Here is a 24,302-nt window from a genome sequence, read left to right as displayed (position 1 = left end):
TCCTGGAGGTTTTCAAGGAGAAAAGTGGTGAGGGTCTCGTCTCTGTACTGACAGCCGTCCCGCTGTTCGTGATGCCGGTACAGAGGAGCCGTATGGTGACTGCACACATGGACAACCCGCATGTGCCAGCAGTTGATGTCCTGACCTTCCTCGGAAGGTACGTGAAGGTGGAAGGGGACCTAACCAACATAATGGACCCTTCGGGATCTGGACCAGAAAAGACAGGTCAGGGTGACGCTGAGGACGGATGCGGATGGGAACATCATACACCCACCGTCCAGCTTCGCGATCGGTCAGAGCAAGGGCTACCTGACCTACGCAGAGCAACCCAAAGCCTGCCATGCCTGTGGTAGGTCAGGTCACGTGGCGGCCGACTGCAAAGCCACCATCTGCAGGAACTGCAGGGAGGAGGGACACCTTGCAAAGGATTGCCCACAAGAGAAAAGCTGCAACGTTTGTCGGGAAGTGGGCCACCTCTACAGGGCATGCCCGTGCCGGAGGACCACCTACGCCCAGGTCGCCGGCAGGGGCAATGCGGGCCAGCCCCCTGGAGGAGAGGAAGGCGCCAGGCCCCTGCAAGGACCCCCTAGTGTGCAGGAGGGCCAGGTCGTGCAGGAGGGACAAGCCCAGCAGGATGGGCCCGAAGCCAGCAAAGCGCCCCTGTAGGCTCCGCACCCCCCGCCCCCCGGAGTCGATGGAGGAGGCGACAGGTGACCCAGGGGAGTGGACGACAGTCCGGAAGGCGAGGAGGAAGGCAGGCCCCAGCACCGCAACCATCAGTTAGGAAGAGGCAGCTACGGGGGTGCTATAAGAGCTCCTCTGACGAGGGGGGTTCGGAGGAGGTCCGCCCAAAGCAGAAGCTGAAGATTTCCAGGGAGAAGGAAAGCAGCACCCGGCTTCCACGGGACGGGAGGCATCCTGAGGCTCCGTCCGACACCCAGCCACGTGCCACTGGGGCCCTGGAGGGCCCTCTGCAACCTTCAGATGGGAAGTAGGGAACAGTGTGTCCCCAGCCTGACCCACAGGCAGACTCTCCTGCCTCCAAACCCCCGATGCTGGGATGCGACCCAGAAGGCAGCACGGATGGTTTCCTGAGCCCAGAGAGTGTCCAGCAGTTTGCCTGGGCAATGGGCATGAAGGGACAGATGGAGCGACTGGACCTTGGACTCGGGGAGGGTACTGCGGTCACTGCCCACAATGACAGTATGAGTTGCGAGTGTTAATGTGCACAGCATCAAGTCTACTGCACGATGTGTGTCCACCTTGGCCTACCTGACCACCGTCAAGGCGGACCTCCTGTTTTTGCAGGAGTGTGGGATACCGCACCTCAGCAGGTACAGGAAATGGTCGGGAGCCTGGATCTGTGGGCCTTCGATCTGGTTGGGGAGTAATGACTGTCACTCCTCGGGCCTGGCTATTCTGCTGCGGGGGCGCAACTTCACCATCTCTCATGTTCAGGAGGTGGTGGGGGCGGCGCCTCCTAGTGGCTGATGTCACCTACAGGAACGGTTCCCTGAGGCTGATCACCATGCAGGTTCCAGCGGTATGGAGTGAGCAGTTGGCCGTCCTGCAGCACCTTCCACCCCTGCTGGCGACGTCCGCGCCGGTCATCCTAGGTGGAGACTTCAACTGCATCATCAATGCAGATGAAGATCCGGCGTGGGGACAGCAGGTGGGGGGAGTAAGCTGGGCGCCACGTCCAGATTCCTGATGGTCACGGTGAAGGACGCCAAGCTGCTCGACGTCTTCTGCATCCCTGCAGATGGAGCGCAGTGGAGACACGCCTGGTCGCGGCCAGACGGGTCTGTCAGCTCAAGTATAGACTTCCTGTTTGTGTCGCAGGTGTTCTCGGTCACGTCAACCGGCGTCGAGCCAGTGTTCTTCTCTGACCACTGCCTCCTGCTGGCCGACTGTCACTTACAGGACGACCAGCAGGCCGGCAAGGGGACATGGAAGCTCAACACAACTCTGTTGACCCCAGAGAATGTCGAGGAGCTCAAGAGGGAGTATGCTGGCTGGAGAACCATGAAACCCCTCTTTGAGTCTCTGGGCGACTGGTGGGAGATGGTGAAGGAGAACATCAAGGGGTTCTTTGTCCTCAAGGGTGTTCGGAAGGCGAGAGAGAGGCAGGGAAAGCTGTCGCGACTCCAGAAAAGGATGCAGAACCTGCTCCTTCTGCAGTCGATGGGGGTCGATGTCACGAAGGCCTCCGTGAGGTGAGGGGGCAGCAAGCCTCCCTCTTCATCGCGGAGGCCTCCAGGATAATCTTCCGGTCCAGGGTCCGCTCTGTGGAGCACGACAAGACGTGCTTGCGTTTCTTCTTTCAGAAGGTGCACAAAGAGATCTCTGTGCTCAGCCGGCTGAAGGAGGACGACGGCTCAGTGACGTCATCTCGGCCTGACATTTTGAGGATCGGCAGATCCTTCTATGCCGGACTGTACAACGCAAAGCCTACGGACAGCACGGCCTCCGAGTCATTCCTGTCATTTATCACGGAGGTCTTAGACGACGGCACAAGGGAGTGGCTGGACCGGCCGACATCCCTGGACGAGCTGACCAGAGCCCTCAAGTCCTTGGAGAGGAATTACAATCCCGGGAGCGACGGGATAAGACCGTTCAAGCTGTATTCCGCTCTGTGGGACCTGGTCAGCCAGGACCTGCTGGAGGTGTACGATAGTGCACTTCAGGCAGAGGAAATGTGCAAGTCCATGAGGAAGGGCATCATCACCCTCATTTACAAGAGGAAGGGGGAGAGGGAACAAATTAAGAATTGGCGTCCCATTTCACTATTGTACGTGGACTACAAAATCCTGGCCAAGGTCATAGCCAACCGGGTCAGGTCTGTCCTGGAGTCGGTGATTCACCCTGACCAAACGTGTGCTGTGCCGGGCAGGAAGATAGCTGAGAGCCTCGCGCTCATCAGGGATACGATCGCCTCCGTGGAGGACAGGCGGGTGGACACCAGCCTCGTTAGCCTGGACCAGGAGAAGGCCCTCGACAGGGTCTCCCATATTTACATGAGGGACATCCTCTCCAAATTGGGGTTCGGGGAGGGCATCCGCAATTGGTTCCGACTGCTCTACACCAACATTGTTAGCGCAGTCTCGATCAATGGGTAGGAATCGGACAGTTTTCCCGTCAGATCTGGAGTCAGGCAGGGCTGCCCGCTCTCTCCTGCCTTGTTCGTGTGCTGTATGAAGCCCTTTGCCACATCCATCAGGAAGAAGTGAGCCTGAAGGGCGTGACTATCCCAGGCAGTGGAGGCCTTCAGGTCAAGACCTCCTTGTACATGGACGATGTCACCGCCTTCTGCACTGATCGTCGGTCGGTGAGTAGGCTGTTGGACATCTGCAGCCAGTTTGAACTGGCCTCGGGTGCCAAAGTCAATAGGGGTAAGAGCGAGGCCATGTTCTTTGGGAACTGGGACGACCGCTCCTTCATCCCCTTCACCGTCAGGACAGACTATCTGAAGGTGCTGGGTGTTTGGTTCAGTGGAGCTGGGGCGTGCACTAAGACTTGGGAGGAGCAAATCTCCAAACTGAAGCAGAAGCTGGGCAGGTGGACGATCCGGTCCCTCTGGATCGCGGGTAAAAACCTGGTTGTCAGGTGCGAGGGGCTTTCGGTACTGTTGTATGTGGCCCAGGCCTGGCCTATCTCCTGGACCTGCGCACTGCGGTCACCCGGGCTATCTTCCACTTCATTTGGGGGGGTCGATGATGGACCGGGTCTGCAGGGACACCATGTGCAAAGACCTTGAAAATGGGGGAAAGGATGTACCGAACGCCACCCTCGCCCTGATGGCTACCTTTGTGTGCGGCTGCATCAAGCTGTGTGTAGATCCTCAGTACGCAAACACCAAGTGTCACTACTTACTGAGGTTCTACCTGTCCCCGGTGTGGTGAAGGACGGGCTTGGCCTCATTGCTGCGGAATGCTCTGAGTAGTTGGACTGTCCCGTACCATCTGTCCTTTGTGGAGAAATTTTTGAAGGGAAACACCTTTGACCACAAGGCCGTCAGGCACTGCTCAGCACGTAGTATCCTTGAGCTACTTCAGCGAAAAGGAGAGGGTGGATCCCATCGTGTGGCTCTCCCCGCAGACTGCCACAGTCGTTTGGCAGAATGCCTCATTGCCAGAACTTTCAAACAAGCACAAGGACATTGCTTGGCTGGTGGTGAGAGGGCCTCTGCCAGTGAGATCCTCTATGCATGCCCGGAATTTCTGCGCCACCGCACGCTGTCCTCGAGGCGGCCGCGGCGGGGGTCGGGGGGCGCGTGGTAACAAGACTGTCAATCACCTCCTTCTGGAGTGTCCCTCTGCGCAGAAGGTCTGGCGGGGGATGCAGTGGTAGTTGTCGAGGTTTGTCCCGAGCAGCTCCGAGATACGGGACTCCGTGCTCTACGGGCTGTTTCCCGGGACGCAGACCGAGACCAACATCAACTGTGCCTGGGGGACAATCAATGCGGTGAAAGACTCTCTTTGGTCTGCCCACAACTTGCTGGTCTTCCAGCTGAAAGAACTGACCCCGACCGCGTTTTGCAGACTGGCGCACTCCAAGGTTCAGAACTATGTGCTGAGGGACACACTAAAGCTTGGGGCAGCTGCCGCCAAGGCACGGTGGGGAAAGACCACCGTATGAAACCCCTCGTCCAGAATAGAAACAAGGGCCCGATCTGGTAACTGGGCCCAGCTGGCGCCTTCCCCAACTGGTCAGGGAGGCTAACGGGGAATGTGCGGGGAGACGACTGCCAGGGTATTTTTCTTTCTTTTGTTTTGCTTTTGCTTTATTTTGTTTTTTTTTTCCTTTAGTTGGTGTACATACCCCCCGGGGCAACAAGGAGCAGCTTACATGATTGGGTAGGTGTATAAATATGTTTTATTTTTTGTACATCTTATGAATGAAGTATATTTTTTCAAATAAAAAAAATCTGTTCTTATCAGCTTTAATATCTGACATGTCCGTTACTTAAGGGCACTATGTTAAACTGATTTTTAGAGCAGGGATTGCAACAGGGGCTTGCTCCATCCTCTCCACGCATCATCCTGGTATTGCAGTGTTTCCAGGAATGGTGCACTCTCAGTAAACCAAGTTTAAAAAACAGCCTGATCAACACTTTAAGAAGGGTGTCTGGGCCTGAGACATCAGACTTCCTGTTCCTTCAGTTCTACTTGGCCTGTTCTCTGATTCTCCACCATCTGCTCAACACTCTGGAACCATAGCAGCCCTTCAGCCCAACAAGTCCACACCAAACCTCAGAGCATCCCAGCCCAACCTGTCACCCACCTGAACTACCTCTCCCTAAACACTACAGGCAATTTAACATGGCTAATCCACCTAACCTGCACATCTTTGGACTGTGGGAGCACTTTGAGAAAACCCACAGACACAGGGAGAATGTGCAAACTCCACACAGGCAGTCAGTCACCCACGGCTGGAATCAAACACGTGTCCTGGTGCTGCCACCAAAGTGCTTTCTCTCAGTCCTCTCACCCAACTGCCTCCAACTATGCTTGTTCCAAGGTACCTGTTAATCTCTCCTTTTCTGCATGTTCAGCACTTGCTGTGAACGTTAGTGCCTCATCCCTGGTACATGCCGCATCTTCCCACCAACACCATCCCTGAAAAACCACACATGGCATCAGAAGTAAAAGAAAATAGCCTGCCAACACTACCTCATTACAAATAGCATTTCAGAATTTTTTAAAAATGAAGCTATCGAAGTATTCACTCGTTTTGACTCCGATGACGATGACTTGAGATGTATTGAACTAGAGATTTTGGAAACAGAGCCAGGAAACGATATGGTGTATACAAACGCACATTTTTCATTTGAGTACAACAGCAACCAATCAAACAAGTGTGCCAGTGACTGCTTCATTTTTCACAAGTCAAGGCCTGTGAGTTTAATCAGATTACTACTTCTTACATTAGCCAGACCAAGAGATATTTTCAAATCGGCAAAGTGAGCCAGAAGTTAAATAAAAATGCTACATCAAGATGCAGAATTGCCTGTCCACAAAGTATATTCTTGCTGTCAGAACTCTACAAGCTTTTCAGCACCTGAGATGTGTTCTGCCACAGTATCTCTGCCTTTGCATGGCATTTTTGCACTTTGACGTCTCAACTAGAACCTAATGTCTCACAGTGCTCCTGTCTTGCCTGGTGTTTATCACAGGCATAAACCAGGCAGCTTAGCATTGTTATTACCAGCAGTCAGTCAAGGGCTGGTCAGCAGCTGTGTCAACAAACTCATGTTTCGACCAAATGGTCACGTCGCAAAGTCTCAGGGAAACAGTTCTCAGTCAGGGCAAGTGAGACAAGATTCAGTCAGGAGATCCTGACACAGCATGTCCAAGGAATCATTCAATATCAGCCATTTGGGGCAAACAGGATCAGGGGATCTGTATCACTACAGTACAGAGAGGTGGCCACACTCACCACTAATTACATTCTCAAAATGCTCCAGTAGATTTGTTGAGCCTGAATTATGATCATCAATCCAAGCTGACCCTGTCCATTCCTGCCATTGGGGGTCAGTTTGATGAAATTCTCAAGGTGTTCATGAGTTTGGGACGTTCAAGTCCATAGCTCCCTGAAATAGCAACGCAAGTGGATAAGACGGTGAAGAATTTCACTTCCATGGTACACAGCTTCAGGATCTGGTCAACTTTGATATCTGGCTCATAAGTGAGATGAGGTTTTTTTTTCAAATACATCAAAGCATGCATTGTTCCTACGAGAACAACTGTGGTTCCATTCGTGCATTTTTTTTTGTTTCAACCATGAAAAGGCCACAACTTTATCAAAAGTGAAAGTGACCACCAACCAGTTTGAACTGTCAGTTGTCAAATAAATTAAGACAGATAAATGTATTTGCAGGAATTTTTTTTAAAATTAATTTTTAAAAATTCATTCATGGGATCTTGATATCCCTGGATAAGAATGGCAGTTTCCTTCCCTAAAAGACACAAGTTTTTCCAAAAATGAAAACAGATTTACAGTCATCATTAGATTCTTATTTCAGATTTTTTTGTTTAAACTCAAATTCTACCATCTGGAATGGTGGGTTTCAAACCTCGGTGCCCAGACCATTATCTCAGTCTCTGTGGAGTAATAGACAGAAGAATAAATAGAAAATATACACTAGATATCACACAATGTCTTGGTTTATGTATTCATCATGAGATCCATCACTGCTATGGACAACAGGTAAGGATCTGAGGAGATTGCATCTCCCCCAGACAGAGTCACAATGGTCACCAGGTTTCATAGCCGATTGCATTTTCCCAATCGGGGATTATAATACAGGACTCATCCCAATCTTTTGTTTCGATTTAAAACTTGCATTTTGTGGATAAAAATCAAAAGGAAAGATTGCATTGTTTCCAATAAACAAATATCTATTAAAAATTGAAACATGTCCATGGAGATCAATAGAATCTGTAATTGTAAAGGTGTGCAGACATAATGACCAGGCATAACGAACAAAGAAAGGGCCATCGAGATCATCACAGAATTCCTACAGTGTGGAAGACGGCCATTCGTCCATCGAGTCCACACGAACCCTCCAAAGAGCATCCCACCCAGTCTCACACCCTACTCTGTCCTTGCATTTTGCACACGTGACACTATGGGAAATTTAGCATCATCAATCTACCCAATTTGCATATTTTCTGGACTGTGGGAGGAAACTGGAGCACCTGGAGGAAACCCACGCAGGCAGGGTCTGGGTCGGACACGCTTCATAAGTTCAGTGTGGACTTGATGGGCTAAATGGTCTGCTTCCACACCAGAGGGATCCTATGGACTCCAGAAACAAGCCCAAAAAGCATGGTTTGTACATAGCTAACAGGAGAATCAAAAACTAACTTCACAGTTACTCAGAAATTTGCTGCTAGTTAACCAGTCCTGATGAACCAGAAAATCCCTTTTCACATACCGTGCGGGTGGATAGTCTTGCGTCAGTGTGAATGTATCGATGTGTCATGACAACATGACTATTTCCAAGCTCTACCTGACAGATACACAACTGATATTAACATTTTATCCACAATACCAGTACCTTTAATTGAGCAGGGATCAGTAACATCAGTACAAACAGCCCAAAACCATAGTTCATTTGATATTGAGTGTGACAGCAAAACCCTTCAACTGTGCTTCTTTGTGAACTCACTGGTGTGTTAACAGTTTGGATGACTGAGTGAATGCTTTCCCACGTTTAGAGCAGGTGAATGGTCTCTCCCCCGTGTCACTGAGCTGGTGTAAGGACATTTCAGATGAATCTTCACAGATCATGTGCATTTCTCCCCACTGTGAGAACTGCTTTTTCCTTCAGTGTTCAAAATCCTGAGGTAATTGAGTTGTGATAAACAAAGTGGCTGTCAGATCTGGATGTGTTCCTGTTTGAATTCTCCAACTGTAGACTAAGCTTTCAGACAGAAAACAAGTGCAGTGAGTGAGAAACCAGAAGAACACACACAGATTGTGAAACAGAGAAATCCTGTGGACATTTGTGGATGATACTTGGGGAATATGCTGGATTATCATTAGAACAAATTCATAAATAAATATCCTCCAGGTAAGGGATCCAGTCAGTGTTTGCACAAAACTCCTGAAAGAGAGGTGGGAGATCCAGGGAGGAAGGACAGGCATTGTATAGATCTGTAACTCAGTCTTTCAGAGGGATCGAAAGACTAAGAACAGTGCAGAAGTAAAATTGTGGAAATCTGAAATGAAAACAAAAATGCTGAGTCAGAGTTGTACACCAGGAAACAATCCCTTTGGTCCAGGTTGTCCATGCTGACCAGATATCCCAAATTAATCTAATCCCATTTGCAAGCATTTGACCTATATTGCTCTAAACCGTTCCTATTCACATGCCCATCCAGATGTCTCTCAAATGTCATAATTGTCCCAGCTTCCATCAGTTCCTCTAGCAGGTCATTCTACACAGGCACCACCCACTTTCCCTTTTTAAAAAAAAACTTTCCCTCTCAGCTTAAACTGGCTACCCACACTATGCCCACCATAATTTATTTAACTTCTATAAGGTCACCTCTCAGCCTTCAATGCTCCAGGGAAAACAGCCCCAGCATATTCAGCCTCTCCCTACAGCTCAAAATTTCCAACTCTTCCAACATCCTTGTAAATCTTTTCTGCACCCTGCCAAGTTTATCAGCATCATTCCTACAGCAGGGAGACCAGAACTGAACAGTATTCCAAACGCAGCATAATCAATGTCTTGTTCAGCCTATAACATGACCTCCCAACTCCTACACTCAATGCACTGACCAATAAATGCAAGCACAGCAAATATCATCTTCACTACCTTCTATACCTGCAATCCAGCTTCAAGGAACTGTGCACCTGCACCCCAAGAGTCTCTGTTGTGTAACAGTCCCCAGGGCCTCATCATTAACTGTTTAAGCCCTGCCCTGATTTTCATTACCATCATGCAATCGCTCGCATTTATCCAAACTAAAATGATTTTTGGCAGTCCTCGGCCCATCGACCCATCTGATTAAGTTCCCATTGTACTTGGAGGCAAACTTCTTTGCTGTCTACAACAATTTGTGTCATCTGCACACTTACTAACCATTCCTCCAATATGCATTCCACATGATTTATATCAATGACAAAAAGCAGTGGACCCAGCACCGATCCTTGCAGCACACTACTGTTCTTAGTCCTCCAGACTGAAAAAATAGACACCCCCAACCATGATCTTGTCTCCTACTTTCATGCCAATTTTGTTTCAAATAGCTAACTCTCCCTGGATTCCATTTGATCTAATCTTGCTAGCCAGTCTGTCATGTGGAGCTTTGGTGAATGCCTTGCTAAAGTCCATATAGACAATGTCCACTGCTTTGCCTTCTTCATCACTTCTTCAAAAAACTCAGTCAAGTTAGTGAGACAAGATTGCCCACTCACAAAGCCATGTTGACTATCCCTAATCAGTCTTTGCTTCTCTAAACACATGCAAATCCAGTCCCTCAGAATCCCCTCCAGCAATTTACCCAACACTGACATCAAGCTCAACGGTCGATGGTCCTCCGGCTTTTCCTTAAAGAATGGCACCACATTAGCCACCCAGCCTTCTGGCACTTCACCAGTGTCTATCAGTGATGCAAATATCTCAGCAAATGACCCAGCCGTAGTCCATGTTCCAGGACATCAAAAGGGAAATGCCTTGAAGCCTCACCACCCCCTCTATTTGTGGGTAACACCTGATCAGGTGCCAGGGACCTATCCACCTTTATGCAGTTTAAGATGTACAGCACCTAGACCCCTGTAATGTGGACACTTTTCACGACTCATTATTTATGTCTCCAAGCTCTCTAGCTTCCATATCCTTCTCTGCAGTAAATACTCATGTGAAATACTTATTTACTATCTCAGCGTCATATCTTTTTAAAAATATGTCTTTCTCCTCTCATCTTACACGTGTCCCCTTGTCTTGAAATTGCCCAATCCTAGGGAAAAAAAGCCCTTAATAGTAACATAATCTGTGCCCTCATGATTTTATAAGCCTCTGCAAGGTCACCCCTTAACCTACTATGCTCCAGTGAGGAAAGTCCTAGCTTTGGCAGTCTATTTTAATAATCAAGCCCGCCATTCCTGGTAACATCCCAGCAAATCTTTACTGACCTGTCTCCAGTTTAATAATAACATCCTTCCTGTAACAGGATGACCAGAACTGCACACAATACCTCACATGAAGCTTCACCATGTACTGTACAATCTCAACATTACATCCCAACTCCGAGACTCCAAAGATTGAGCAATGACGGCAAGTGTGCGAAACAACTTGTTAACCAGCCTGTCTACCTGTCTCCATAAACTTCAAAGTAGCATGTACCTGAATCTCAGCATTTCTCTGTTCCACAACACTACCCTGGGTGCAACCATCAATTGTGTACGTCCTACACTTGTTCATTTTCCCAAATTACAATGTCTTACATTTATTCAAATTGAACTTCATCCTCCACTCCTCAACCCATTCAGCCAATTGATCAAGATCTCGTTGTCATCTTAGATAACCTTCACTAACTACTATAACCACCATTTCTAGTATCACCTGCAAACTTATTAATTTTGTCCCTTAAATTCTCTTCCAAATCATTTCTATTAACGAGAAACAAAGAAGTTGACCCTGTACCGATTGCTGTGGAACACGCTGGTTACAGAACTCCACTCTGCAAAATATCCTCCAGCACCACGGTCTCTCCTACAAATGAGCCAATTTTGCTCCCAATTTGCAAGCTCTTCCTGAATCACATGTGATCTAACTTTCCTCATCAGTCTACCATGTGGAACCCTGTCAAAGGCTTCACTCTCATTCTAGAGGTGATGCAAATCTGACCCAATTCCCCTGCCATTTGTCCACGGCCCTCTTGATCATGCCTTAAAAGTTCATCCCAACTCTCTCTTGAGAATAACTGCTAAATCTGCATCCAGCTGCCATTCAAACTGTTCCAGATCCTGGGAACTTGCTGAGTCAAGTAACCTTCACATTTTCACCCTGCATTATTTGCCAATTATCTGAGTGTTGCATTCTGCGGTTACCAACGTTGACACAATGTTAATAATTTTTCTCTCTCTGCAAAATAATATCCTGGAAACAAATCTACTACTCGACAAATTCATTGCTAATCAGCCCCAAGGAGAATTCTCTCAGCTTCTTCTCGCTCTCGACAACCAGAAACCCATCATAATTTTAACTTCCTTATGGGATATCTGGGCAAAGACCACTAATATTGATTGCCCATTTTTATTTGCTTTGGAGAAAGTGTTGGTCAACCACTTCCTGTGACTGCTGCACTCCACGTGCTGTTTAAGACGATAACCTGTCCTGAAGCCTCACCACCCTCTCTATCGCAGGAATCATATCTCAAACATCACCACCCTCCCTATCATGAGAATGACCCTCAAGCCTCACTACTTGCACTATTGCAGCCATCACCTCGAGCCTCACCACCCTCCACATTCCTGAAAACCCTTTCCAGCTTCACGACCTGCCTATCGTTGGAATCCCTCTCTAGCCTCTGAATTCTCACTATCTCTGTAGATTCCTCCAGTCTCACAAACCTCACCTCTGTAATCTCCTCCAGATTTCAAGGTGAGGGGGGAACGTTTAAGGGGTATATGTGTGGTAAATTCTTTACACAGCAGGGGGAGTGTGCCTGGAACGCATTGCCAGCAGAGGTGGTAGAGGTGGGCACGATCGCGTCATTTAAGATGTATCTAGGCAGATACATGAATAGGCAGGGAGCAGAGGGATACAGATCATTGGGAAATAGGTGACAGGGTTGGATAGAGGATCTGGATTGGCACAGGCTTACAGGGCTGAAAGGCCTGTTCCTGTGCTGTAATTTTCTTCGTTCTTTGTTCAACACCCTCCTGTCAATAAATTCATCCAATACATATACACTTCTTCAGCACTGTAATTGTCTTTACCCTCACAAACCTCCCTTTGTTTGACATCTAATCCAGCCTCACAATCCTCACCATTTCTGTAACTTCCTCCAACCTCACTATTCCCGACTTTTGAAATCTTCTCCAGTCTCAGAACCCTTCCTGTCTCTAATATTTTCCAGCCTTACAAATCTCAATATGTCCCTTCCTCTAATACAGTCCTAATGATGATGCCCCATTTTTATTCCTCCACTTGATGGTGGCATTTGCAGTTTCCTGGGATTCAAGCTCCAGAACTTCCTGGTAAACCACTTCATCTCTATACCTCACTTTTCTCCCGAAAACACTGAGCAATCATGAGTTATTCATTCTAATATCTCATTTTCTGAAATGGCTTGAAATATTGCTGGGCATCTTCCTACATGAAGAGTCTCGGAGGTCTACAGTCCAGAAAAAGGCTTTGTGGCCCATCCAGCCTGGGCTGGTTAAAAACCACAACCTAACTATTCTAATCTAATTTTCCTGCAGTTGGCCCATAGACCTGTCTGCGTTGGCATCGCAAGTGGGCATCTAAATATGCCTTAAAGGCTATGAGGATCTCTGTGCCTCCCACCCTCACAGACAGTGAGGTTCAGTGCCGTTGTCACAGCATGATGACATCACAGACAGGAACAGAGACGAGCTGAGTCTGTGCAAACCAAAGATCCCCCACACACTGTGAAGGACGGGAGGGTCCCTGATAGGGGGCAGAGGAGATTTAGTAGAATGGTTTGTAGGGAGAGGGCTTTTAGTTGCTTGGTTCGGGCTGTTTTTTTAAACATTATTCTTTCATGTGACTTGGGCGTTGCTGGTACATATTGAGGATATCCATCTACAATAGATGGACTCTCCTTCTCAACCTCTCCCCTCGCCTGGAGTGTGGTAATCTTCAGGTTCAGCCAGCCCTATAGTCAGGTAGGACTACAGTGACTTCACCTTTGGCACAGTGATGCCACTTTGCCTCGGTGGTGTAGAGGGGAATGTTGAATGTGGTGGATGGGACACCACTCTGACAGTGCTTCTTCTGGAGGATGTTCACTTTCTTTCATATTGTCAGGGCTGCACTGATGCAGGGAAGTGGAAAATGTTTCAACACAAGCCGGATGAGTGCCTTATCGACAGCAGTCAGTCAGTCATTGGGGAATCAGGTGTTTGGGGAAACTGAGATTATTCTCCTTGTAATAAAGGGTTTTGAGGGGACCTTTGACAGAGATGTTTACAAAAGATATACATTACAATGATAAAACGTACACCCACTCATCAACTGACCAGACAAATGATTACACGACGTATATTGAAAGTTTAAGGGACGATCTATTGAGAGAATGGGGTGATTTAAAAGAGAAATTTTACGTGGCAAATGGGAAATAAGCAGGAACACAATACTCACATAATGTGAATGTCCAGGTCCTGATTAATCGAGTAATTCTGTCAGAGTTTGGTGCTACAACTATTGAGACTCCGACCTGAAAGTCCACTTGTAATATCCTGCAACACAAATTCATAAAATGCAGTCAGTCCGGTTAGAATTTCACACCATCACCTCCTCCTGACCGAGGATAACTGTGCATTGTCCCTGCTAGACATTATTCCTTGTGGGGGTCAGCAGTTGATTCAGGGGGAAATCTGTTTGGGTTTCGAGGAATTTCCACCTTAGGACTTCATGTCACTAAACAGATCAGCAGGTGTTTGACACATGGCAAAGAATGCCCGAGAGTTAGTGAGATGCAGGCAGCAGGATTCGCTTCCTTTTCTTTCCTTCTGTGCTGCTGCACTGCCACAATGAGATATTGGGCCGGAAAAGCTGGTGCAGCTTGATGGACAAGTTGTCTCGATTCTGAGCAATGGACAGTAAGCTTCTGGTCATTCGAAAGAATGTCCCTTAAAAAATAGCAATTACATATGCGCCATGTTGCCCAGTGCTCCCAACAAAAAGAACGAGGGAGGATCTCATTAAAAAAAGGGGATAACAGTCAAGTTCCACGAGGGTTACAGTTTATGGAGAGACATTGATAAATGGGCGACAAGTTGGCAAATGGAGTACAAATGTGGGAAAATGTGAAGTTGTTCATTTGAGGAGACAACCAAAGAATACAGTGTTATTTAAAAGGTAAAATCTGTGGAAAACTGTAACACAACGGGACTCAGGAATAATTGTGCAGGAAACACAAAGCGAGCACAGAGTTGCAACGGGTAATCCGGGAGGGTAATGGGATGTTATCCCTTATGTCAAGATGTTTGTAGTATAAGAGTTTGGAATACAAGTCTCAGGACAAATGTACAAATTGCTGGCAAGACAACATCTGGAGGAATGCGAGCAGCTTTTTTGGTCCACTTATTCGAGCAAGTATATCACTTCACTGGAGGCATTTCAGAGAAGATGGACTAGCATGATCACTGATTTGGAGGGACTATCATTTAAGCTAAGACTAAACAGGCCTGGAATCTACTATTTAGATTATTGAAGATGGAGAGACGAGCTAATTAAAAATATAGGATTCTTAAGTGGGTTTACAGGATAAATGCTGAAGGGATATTTCCCATCGTGGGAGCAGATTCCTCATCAGGCAGACAATAGAGGGTTCTCTTTTGGAATCGTCAAGTTTAAGGCAACACAGACATGGGTAAGGGGTTTCGGTCACAAATGAGCTGGAGTGAGGTGGAGAGGAGGAGCATTTTAGAGATTGAAATTTTTGACATGTGATTGAGAAGATGTATGTTAGGAAGTTCATCGTGAGGCCAGATGTGAGAACATTATTGAGAAGAGTGCAGTTCAACCTCAGACAGTTCCCAGCGAGAGGGATGGATTCAGTACAGTAGTAAAGAAAAGTAATTTGTAATAATAACTGCAGGAACGTGTTTAACTATCACAAAGTGTTATTGGAGGAAATTTCAGCTAATCGAGTAGTGGAAGTATGATAAGCAGTTTTATAATTGAGTAACAGTGGAGCAAAGGAGAGTGATGACGGGGGAGTTAGATCTGAACATTGTAGAATACATGCAAAACCTGACAGTGCTTGTGGAAGACCTCACCTCCTGGCAGTATGTCGGTGAGAAACAGGATGGACCAAGGATAGACCCTTGAGGGACAACGACGACATTGATTTCAGGCAGGAGTGGAGATGGAGTGGGATTTTCCAATGACGGTGAGGTCAAACATTCGTTTTAAACAGAATGGGTGAGAAGGACATAACTAGAAAAGAGAAGCATACAGAACAAGTAACAATATCTGCGAATTGGCATGGGTGGGGGAAAGAGCGAGAGAGCGAATATTTGGAGTTTAAGAGAATAGGAAAAAGGGCTAGGATAAGTTCTGATAAGGCTTGACATGAGACTGGACAAAGATGCAAGTTTAAGCCTAAAACGAGGAGCAACGTGTCAGGCAATTTGGTTTGGTGGGCTCGTGGAAGAGAGGGAAGCAGCAGAGGCAGTTGATTGGATTGTCTCAATCTTAGTGACATAGAAACTCCATGTGTCTCCCTCACTTGCTGTTGCAGGGGAGGATGGAGGAGATAGGATGATGGCCAGCGTTTTGCAAAGAAACAAAGCCTGCATTGGTGATATTAACTTTTATCTACGATATTAAAATGTACAACAGAAGTCTGGGTCGAATCCCATCACAGCAAATGGTGGAATTTGAATTCAATTTAAAAAAAGACTGGAATTTAGTATCAGCTGGTTGCCATGGAACCACTGCTAATGGCAGAAAACAAAAACAAAAAAATCTAATGTCCTTCAGGGTAAGAAATTTGCCAACCAAGCCACTCAGTTGCAAAATATCAACAAAGGTATGAAGCTGGGTGGCCCACTTGGCATCTACCAAAGCACGAGGAAAGACACCTGCAGAATTCGTCCTATTGACCCCACAAACTCCTCTTTACTCATATCTGGGGGCTAGCAGCAAAACTTGGAGAGGTGACTCAAAGTCTAGACAAGAAACAGCGTCAGACTCATGGAAACTAACCTTACAGACAACAACACATCACCACTGTCCTCAGTGAGGGCCTGTCCCACGAGGAGGACAGACCCAGCAGACGTGGCAACACAGTGCTATTCTGACCGGATTATTTGTCCTGAGAGAACTCGACATCGACGCCTGGAAGTCTCATGACTCCTGCTCGTTACCACGTATCATCCTTCCTCGGTTGATAAATTGGCAGCAGTATTAGTGCTAGATTATTAATCCAGAGACCCAGATAGCATTCTGCGGACCTGGGTTCGAATCCTGCCATGGCAAATGGCGAAACTTGAATTAAGTAATTATCTGGAATTACGAGTCTAATGATGACCATGAAACCATTGCTGATTTTCAGGGAAGACTCATCTGGTTCATTTGCATCCTTTTGGGAAGGAAATCTGCCATCCTTACCTGGTCTGCAATACATGTGACTCCAATCCCACAGCAATGCGGTTGACTATTAACTGCCTTCTGGGCAATAAACACTGGTCCAGCTAGTGATTTTCATATCCCAAGAGTGAATTTTAATTGAAAAAAAAACTCCATGTTGAACAGCACTTGGAGGAAACACAGAGTGTGAACGGCACTGCTTGTACTCAATGCCCACCATCAGGAGTAGTTAGCAGCAGGATTACCAATCAAGCTGGTTGGATCCTCAAGGACAAAGCTGCCTGGCTGGGACTGCAGCAGCTGGTGCCACAACCAACAGGAGGGAAAAACATAGCTGGTCTCATTGTCACAAATTTCCCAGCTGCAGATGCATCTGTCCGTGACAGGATTGATAACAGCAACCAGCGCATAGTCCTGTGGAGACAAAGCCTCATCTTAAACTTGAGAATACCCCCATTGCATGATAACAAAATGTGAGGCTCGATGAACACAGCAGGGCCAGCAGCATCTCAGGAGCACAAAAGCTGACTTTTCGGGCCTAGACCCTTCATCAGAGGAGATGCTGCTGGCCCTGCTGTGTTCATCCAGCCTCACATTTTATTATCTTGGATTCTCCAGCGTCTGCAGTTCCCATTATCACTGATACAATACCCACCATTGCGTTGGGTGGCACAAACTTCGGCTGAAAGAGACAGACTTGGAACAGACACAGGAACTCAAAACCAGATATCTACGAGGCTTTGTGGGACATCAACAGCAGCAGAACTTAATCCAGCACAGTCTGTAACCTCGTGGCTCGGCATATCCTACAGTCAACCATTAGCATTGATCCCAGGGATCAACACTGGTTGAATGGATAGTATCGGAGGGCATGCCAAGAGCAGCACCAGGCTTACCTAAAAATAAAGGTGCCAACCTCAAAACTACCAAACAGGACTATCTGCATGCCAAATAGCATAAGCAGCAAGCGTTAGAGCTGAGCCACCCCTAACCAATAGATCAGATGTGAGCTCTGCAGTTCTGCCACACCCAGTCGAGAATGGTGATGGACAATTAAGCAACTCACTCGAGGAAGCATGCCAAAAATCCCCATCTTTAATGACAGAGGAGCCCAACCTATCCACACAAAAGATAAGACTGCAGCAAATTTCAGCCAAAAATGCCAATTGGATGATCCATCTCACCTTCTCCAGAGGTCCCCGACATCAGATGTGAGTTTTCATCCAATTTGATTCATTTCAAATAATATTAATAAATGACTGAAAGGTTACACACCCTGGCAACACTTTGGCAATAGTACAGATGACTAGTGCTCTAGAGGTGGCCAGCGCCAAGCCAAACTGTTTCAGTCCTGCTACAGCGCTGGCATCTATTGACAATTTGGAAAACTGCCCAGGTCTGTTCAGCACAAAAACACAGCAAATCGAACCCCACCAATTTCCCCTCAAGCAGTCTATTCTCTATCATCAGTAAAGTGATGGAAGGTGTTGTCAACAGCACTATTAAGCAGCACTTACTCAGCAGTAACCTGCTCAGTGATACGCAGTTTGGGCCACGGCGGGCACTCGGTTCCTGATCTTATTACAGACTTGATCCACATATTCACAAACAGCTGAATCCTGAGGTGAGGTGAGGGTAACTGCAGAGTCCTGCACAAAAACCACTTACTTCCACTTCAGTGGAAATGACCCGACAGTGACACCTTAGTTTCAGCTCATCTGCTGAGCCTCTCATCTATTCCTGTGTTACCTCTAGACTTAACTGTCCAAACTCACCGCCAGTCGGCCTCCCACATTCAACATCCCTGTAACCTCAAGAATACCTAAAATTCTGCTGCACACAAGTTCATTTGTACCAAGACCTGTTCACCATCACTGCTGTGCTCCCTGACCCACAAAGGCTCCTATTTATAAGCAACAATTTAAAATTCTCACCAGTGATTTAATTCCTGGCTGTGATGAGCCCTATCTCCCTGCACCAAACAACCTTCAAGACTTCGATAACTCATTTAGTTCCAGACTCCAACAATGCGTTTAATCATTGCTTCACTTTGGGAGGCTGTTTCTACAGTTGCCAGGCAACATGGTCTGGAATTCCCATGATAAACCTCTTAGGTTTGCTTTCCTTCTTTAAGATAGTCATGAAAACCTGCAAATTTAGTTACTTTTTGGTCACCTGACCTAATATGGCCTTACGATAAAAGTTTCTTGATAATATTTTTGTGAAATTATAACACATGATAATCAAATACAAATTGTTTGTTGATTTGGACATACACCGTTAGCTCTTCAGTATTGCTAGATGAATGATCTGTAACTTCTCAAATGACCGTATTGTGGGAGCACCTTCATCATACAAACTGCAGCAGGACACGAAGGTTAAACTTCTCAACAGGCAACAGGGCTTTGGCAACGATCGCTGGTATCTGTGGAAGGAGAAACAGTAAATGTTGCAGAAGTGCAAAATGAATGAAACAGAATAAAAATGCTGTCGAATTTGGTGGTCTGAAATGGAAGAAAAATGCACTCTCTTTCTGGGAATACATTGCCTGACAGTGAAAGATACCATTCAAAAAATAATCTGGTAAGGCAGCAGCACGTGGTCAGGGGGTGGGCAGCAGTGGAAAATTTATTTACAAAAAAGGTATAAGGAAGTAACAGTAATACACTACAGAGATCAAATGTATCCATCATTAGAGACTGAAGAGATTAAACACCGACAAAGGTGATCAGGGAGCACAGAAGTGAGCAAGAGCAGTGCGAGCTGCTATTATCCCACACTCTGAGAAAGAAATCCAGAAGAAACAAACATTTCTCTTGGATAAGAGATAATAGGAACTGCAGATGCTGGAGAATCCAAGATAACAAGTTGTGGAACTGGATGAACACAGCAGGCCAAGGAGCACGAAAGCTGACGTTTCGGGCCTAGACCCTTCATCAGAAATGGGGGAGGGGAAAGAGGTTTCTGAACTAAATAGGGAGACAGGGGGAGACAGATCAAAGATGGAGAGAAAAGATATGTGGAGAGGAGACAGACAAGTCAAAGAGGCCAGCATGGAGCAGGTAAAGGTGAGTATCGGTGGGAAGTTGGGAGGTGATAGGTCAGTCCAGGGAGGTGGGATGAGGTTAGTAGGCAGGAAATGGGAGTGCCGCTTGAGGTGGGAGGGGGGAATAGGAGAGAGGAAGAACAGGCTAGGGAAGCAGAGGCAACCTGGGCTAGTTTTGAGATGCAGTTGGGGGAGGGGAGATTTTGAAGCTTGTGAAATCCACATTGACACCATTGGGCTGCAGGGTTCCCAGGCAGAATACGAGTTGCTGTTCCTGCAACCCTTGGGTGGCATCGTTGTGGCACTGCAGGTGGCCCAGGATAGGCATTTCGTCTGAGGAAACGGATGGGGAGTTGAAATGGTTCACGACTGGGAGGTGCAGTTGTTCATGGTGAACCGAGTGTAGGTGTTCTGCAAAGCGGTCCCCAAGCCTCCGCTTGGTTTCCCCAATGTAGAGGAGGCCACAACGGGTACAGGGGATGCAGTATACCACGTTAGCAGATGTGCAGGTGAACATCTGTTTGATGTAGAAAGTCTTCTTGGGGCCTGGGATGGGGGTGAGGGAGGAGGTGTGGGGGCAAGTGTAGCACTTCCTGCATTTGCAGGGAAGAGTGCCAGGTGTGGTGGGGCTGGAGGGGAGTGTGGAGCGGGCAAGGGATTTACGGACAGTGTGGTCCCTCTGGAAAGCAGGCAAGGGTGGGGAGGGGTAAGTGTCTTTGGTGTTGGGGTCAGATTGCTGATGGCAGAAATGTCAGAGGATGATGTGTTGGTTCCAGTGATTGGTGGGGTGATACGTGAGGATGAGGGAGATTCTTTTTTGGTTGTTATTGCAGGGCGGTGTGCGAGTTCGGAGTTGTGGAAAAATGCAGGAGACATGGTCAAGGGCATTCTCGATCACTGCGGGAGGGGTGCGGGTGAAAAGAGGTGGGTGGTGGGGATTGCGGTCCTTGAAAAGGAACAACATCAGACGTACGGGAGTGGAATCCTGAGAGCAGATGCGGCGGAGGTGAAGGAATCGGGAAGAGGAGATGGCATTTTTTGAGGACAGTGGGTGGGAAGAGGTGTATTCTATGTAGCTGAGAGAGTCGTTGGGCTTGAAATGGATATTGGTTTCTAGGCAGTTGCCTAAGATGGAAACAGAGGTCCAGGAAGGTGAGAGAGGTGTGAAGAGATGGCTCAGGTGAACTTAAGCTTGGGGTGGTAGGTGTCGGTGAAGTGGACGAACTGTTCGCGCTCCTCGTGGCAGCATGAGGCAGTGCCGATACAGTAATCCATGTACCGGACGAAGAGGTGGGGTTCAGGGCCAGCGTATGTATGGAAGAGGGATTGTTCTGACAAAGTGGCAAGCATAGCTTGGGCCCATGCGTGTACCCATGGCCATCCCCTTTGTCTGTAGGAGGTGGGAGGAGTTGATAGAGAAGTTGTTGAGGGTGAGGACAAGTTCACCTAAGCGCATAAGGGGGGTCAGTAGAGGGGACCTGGTCAGACCTGCAGGACAGGAAATAGTGCAGGGCTTTCAGGCCATCTGTATGGGGAAATGCAGGTGCGAATGTGGTATACTGCATCCGCTGTACCCGTTGTGGCCTCCTCTACATCGGGGAAACCAAGCAGAGGCTTGGGGATCACTTTACAGAACACCTACACTCAGTTCGCAATAAACAACTGCTCATCCCCACCTCCCTAACTTGTTCTTCCTCTCACCTATCCCCTCCTCCCTAGACTGACCTATCCCCTCCCTACATCCCCACCTACTCACCTTTACCTGCTCCATCCCCACCTCTTTAACTTGTCTGTCTCCTCTCCACCTACCTCCCCCTCTCTCCCTATTTATTTCAGTACCCCCTTCCCCTCCCCCATTTATGAAGGTTCTAGGCCCGAAAACGCCAGCTTTCCTGCCCCTCCGATGCTGCCTGTCCTGTTGTGGTCCTCCAGCCCCACACCTCGTTCTCTCACTTTCAGCCAGAGGCGGCTGCGCATGCGCCCAGCTTCACCCCGGCCCTTTCAAAGTTAAAGCTGCCGCGCATGCGCCCCGCGGGTCATCTCCCCCCCGACCACAATAAAGATGATGACGGTCATACGGGCCTATCGTCATCTGAGGCATTGATTTGTTTTCTGCAAACGTGAGCCTGGGAGTTTCAAATGTGTGTCTTCCGACGTACACTGACTGTTTGTAAAACTTCCAAACCCATACGAATATCACTTCCCTCCAGCTTTCTGCCGTTTTGCTTTCTTTACCCTGGCCTGCTCTTACCTCAATTGCACAAATCTTGGTCTCAGCGAAGGATCTAGGCCCGAAACGTCAGCTTTTCTGCTCCTCCGATGCTGCTTGACCGGCTGTATTTCTCCAGCATCTGCAGTTCCAGTTGTCTCAGCGACTCTGCACTGCTCTCGTGGATGATCAGAGATAATGGGAACTGCAGATGCTGGAGAATTCCAAGATAATAAAATGTGAGGCTGGATGAACACAGCAGGCCAAGCAGCATCTCAGGAGCACAAAACCTGACGTTTCGGGCCGAGACCCTTCCTCGTGGATGATCACGTGGTTTTCACTGATCCCGCCCTCTCTTCATTCCGATTGGGCGACATCCACCCGGTCATGCACGGCACGCCTGTGCTTCCATTGGTCGCGTACTGACATCAATCAGCCAGACTTCACTGTGAGCTGGAGCATGCGCAGAGCTTCGTGTTGGCATTGTGAGAAGCTCATGATCGTCGTCACAACGTTGCATTTTGAGACAAATGAGACTGAGAACTGGATGAGAAAGATTGTTACATTAGCAATCCTGGGGTTTTAATAAGTCGCTCTGAGGAAGGGGCACTGCACCCGAAACGTTAACTCTGTCTTTTTACCTTCACAGATTCTGCCAGACCTGCTGAGCTTTTCCAGCAACTTTGTTTTTGTTCCTGATTTACAACATCCGCAGTTCTTTTGTTATTTTTTAATCAGTCGCGATTGAAAAGGCTTCCGGCAGCTCAGAGCTAAAGATACTCTTGATACCGTTCTGTCAGCGAATAGAGAAATGGCGTTGAAATAAGGATAATAAATACAGGTCTAGCAGTCCTCAGGAAAGATGTAAAGAGAATAATTATGAACATGAAGAACATCACGTGGTTACGTAAGGTGAGTGTTGTTCATATGAACTGTGATTGGGCAGAGAGGGAGGTTAATCAAAAAAAGAACAAGCATAAAGGAGATTTCAAGAAAGATCTGTGCAATGGAAAGCAACAAGAATCAGAAGATAAAAGCCCAAGACAGAAGAAAAAGTTTGAAGACCGAGGCTGCAAAAACTGCAATAAGTTGTTTCACTGCTCCACTGCCTAGTTATTGATTTAAGCAGTATAATCCACATTCAACTGTAAATAGCTGTCTGAGTTTGTCACTGTAGTTTACTTCATAACAGATAAACTCCACATTTTGTCTCAATAAGGCTGACAGTTGGTTCACAAATTAGTTCTGCTGCCAAGTCCGTTCCTGTTTGAAAAGGGGTATAGATCACATTTAAATAGACAATGAAAAATGTCAATCCAGGCTGGGAGCAAAATTCTACTCCCTCGCCACTGACTCCATCCCTGCCCCTGGTAACTGGCAGGTAACACACTGGGCACATTCATGGTGCAATATTTCATCCCAAGATGAGCTTCCAAACATATTACTCACCCCCACACTCATTATAACAAAGCCCACATACAATTTCAACCTCAACAGCATCTCAGTTCATCTGCTGCTGAAACTCTCATCCATTCCTTTGCTACCTCTCGACTCAACTCCCCAAACACACTCCCGGCCGGCTTCTTAATACTACTTCCCTGAAATCTTGAAATGATCCAAAAATCTGCTGCCCGTGTGTTTATTCTCAGCGATTTTAACATCTTCAAGTTTTGCCATCCTGTGCTCACTGACATAAACATTTTCTGAGTGGCAAACCACCAAGGTTTTGAAATTCATATCCTTATTTTGAAATTTTGTCATCACACCTCGTTCCTTTGATAGTCCCTCCAGCTGCAAACCCCTCTGAGATATATCTGAAGAAGGTTCACTGGACACAAAACAATAATGTTGCTCTCTCTCCACAAGCACTGCCAGATAAGCTGAGTTTCTCATCAATTTCTGCTTGTGTTACTACTTTCAAGCATCTACTGTTTTTTTGCTTTTTCCTTCAAGACATTTGTTCTCCCTGACTTCCAACCTCCAGTAGATTTCTGGTTTTACCTCTCCCACCTTTTTCATGTTTTCAGTTTCCAAGGCCATAAGCTCTTGAATTTACTCCCTAAACATCCCTGGTTTTCAAAGTCCCTTTGTTTGTTCAGGATATTCCTTGAAACCTACTTCTTTGGCCAGTTTTGTGTCACTTGTCACAATAAGTGCCTGGTATCAAATATTGTTTTGTGACAACCTTGTGTAATGTGTCAGATCATTGGATTGAATCAAAAATGTGAAAACATTTAAATTGCTCT

General features: G+C 47.2%; 1 pseudogene; it reads left to right on the top strand.

The window, feature by feature from the left end:
- The first annotated feature begins 4,904 nt into the window (after nt 1-4,904).
- LOC132208952 (U2 spliceosomal RNA) lies at nt 4,905-5,079 on the top strand (annotated as a pseudogene).
- Nucleotides 5,080-24,302: the final 19,223 nt, after the last annotated feature.

This window comes from Stegostoma tigrinum, unplaced genomic scaffold (genome assembly GCF_030684315.1).
Source record: "Stegostoma tigrinum isolate sSteTig4 unplaced genomic scaffold, sSteTig4.hap1 scaffold_58, whole genome shotgun sequence".
Taxonomy (NCBI): Eukaryota; Metazoa; Chordata; class Chondrichthyes; order Orectolobiformes; family Stegostomatidae; genus Stegostoma; species Stegostoma tigrinum.
This window is presented reverse-complemented; position numbering and strand designations above follow the sequence as displayed.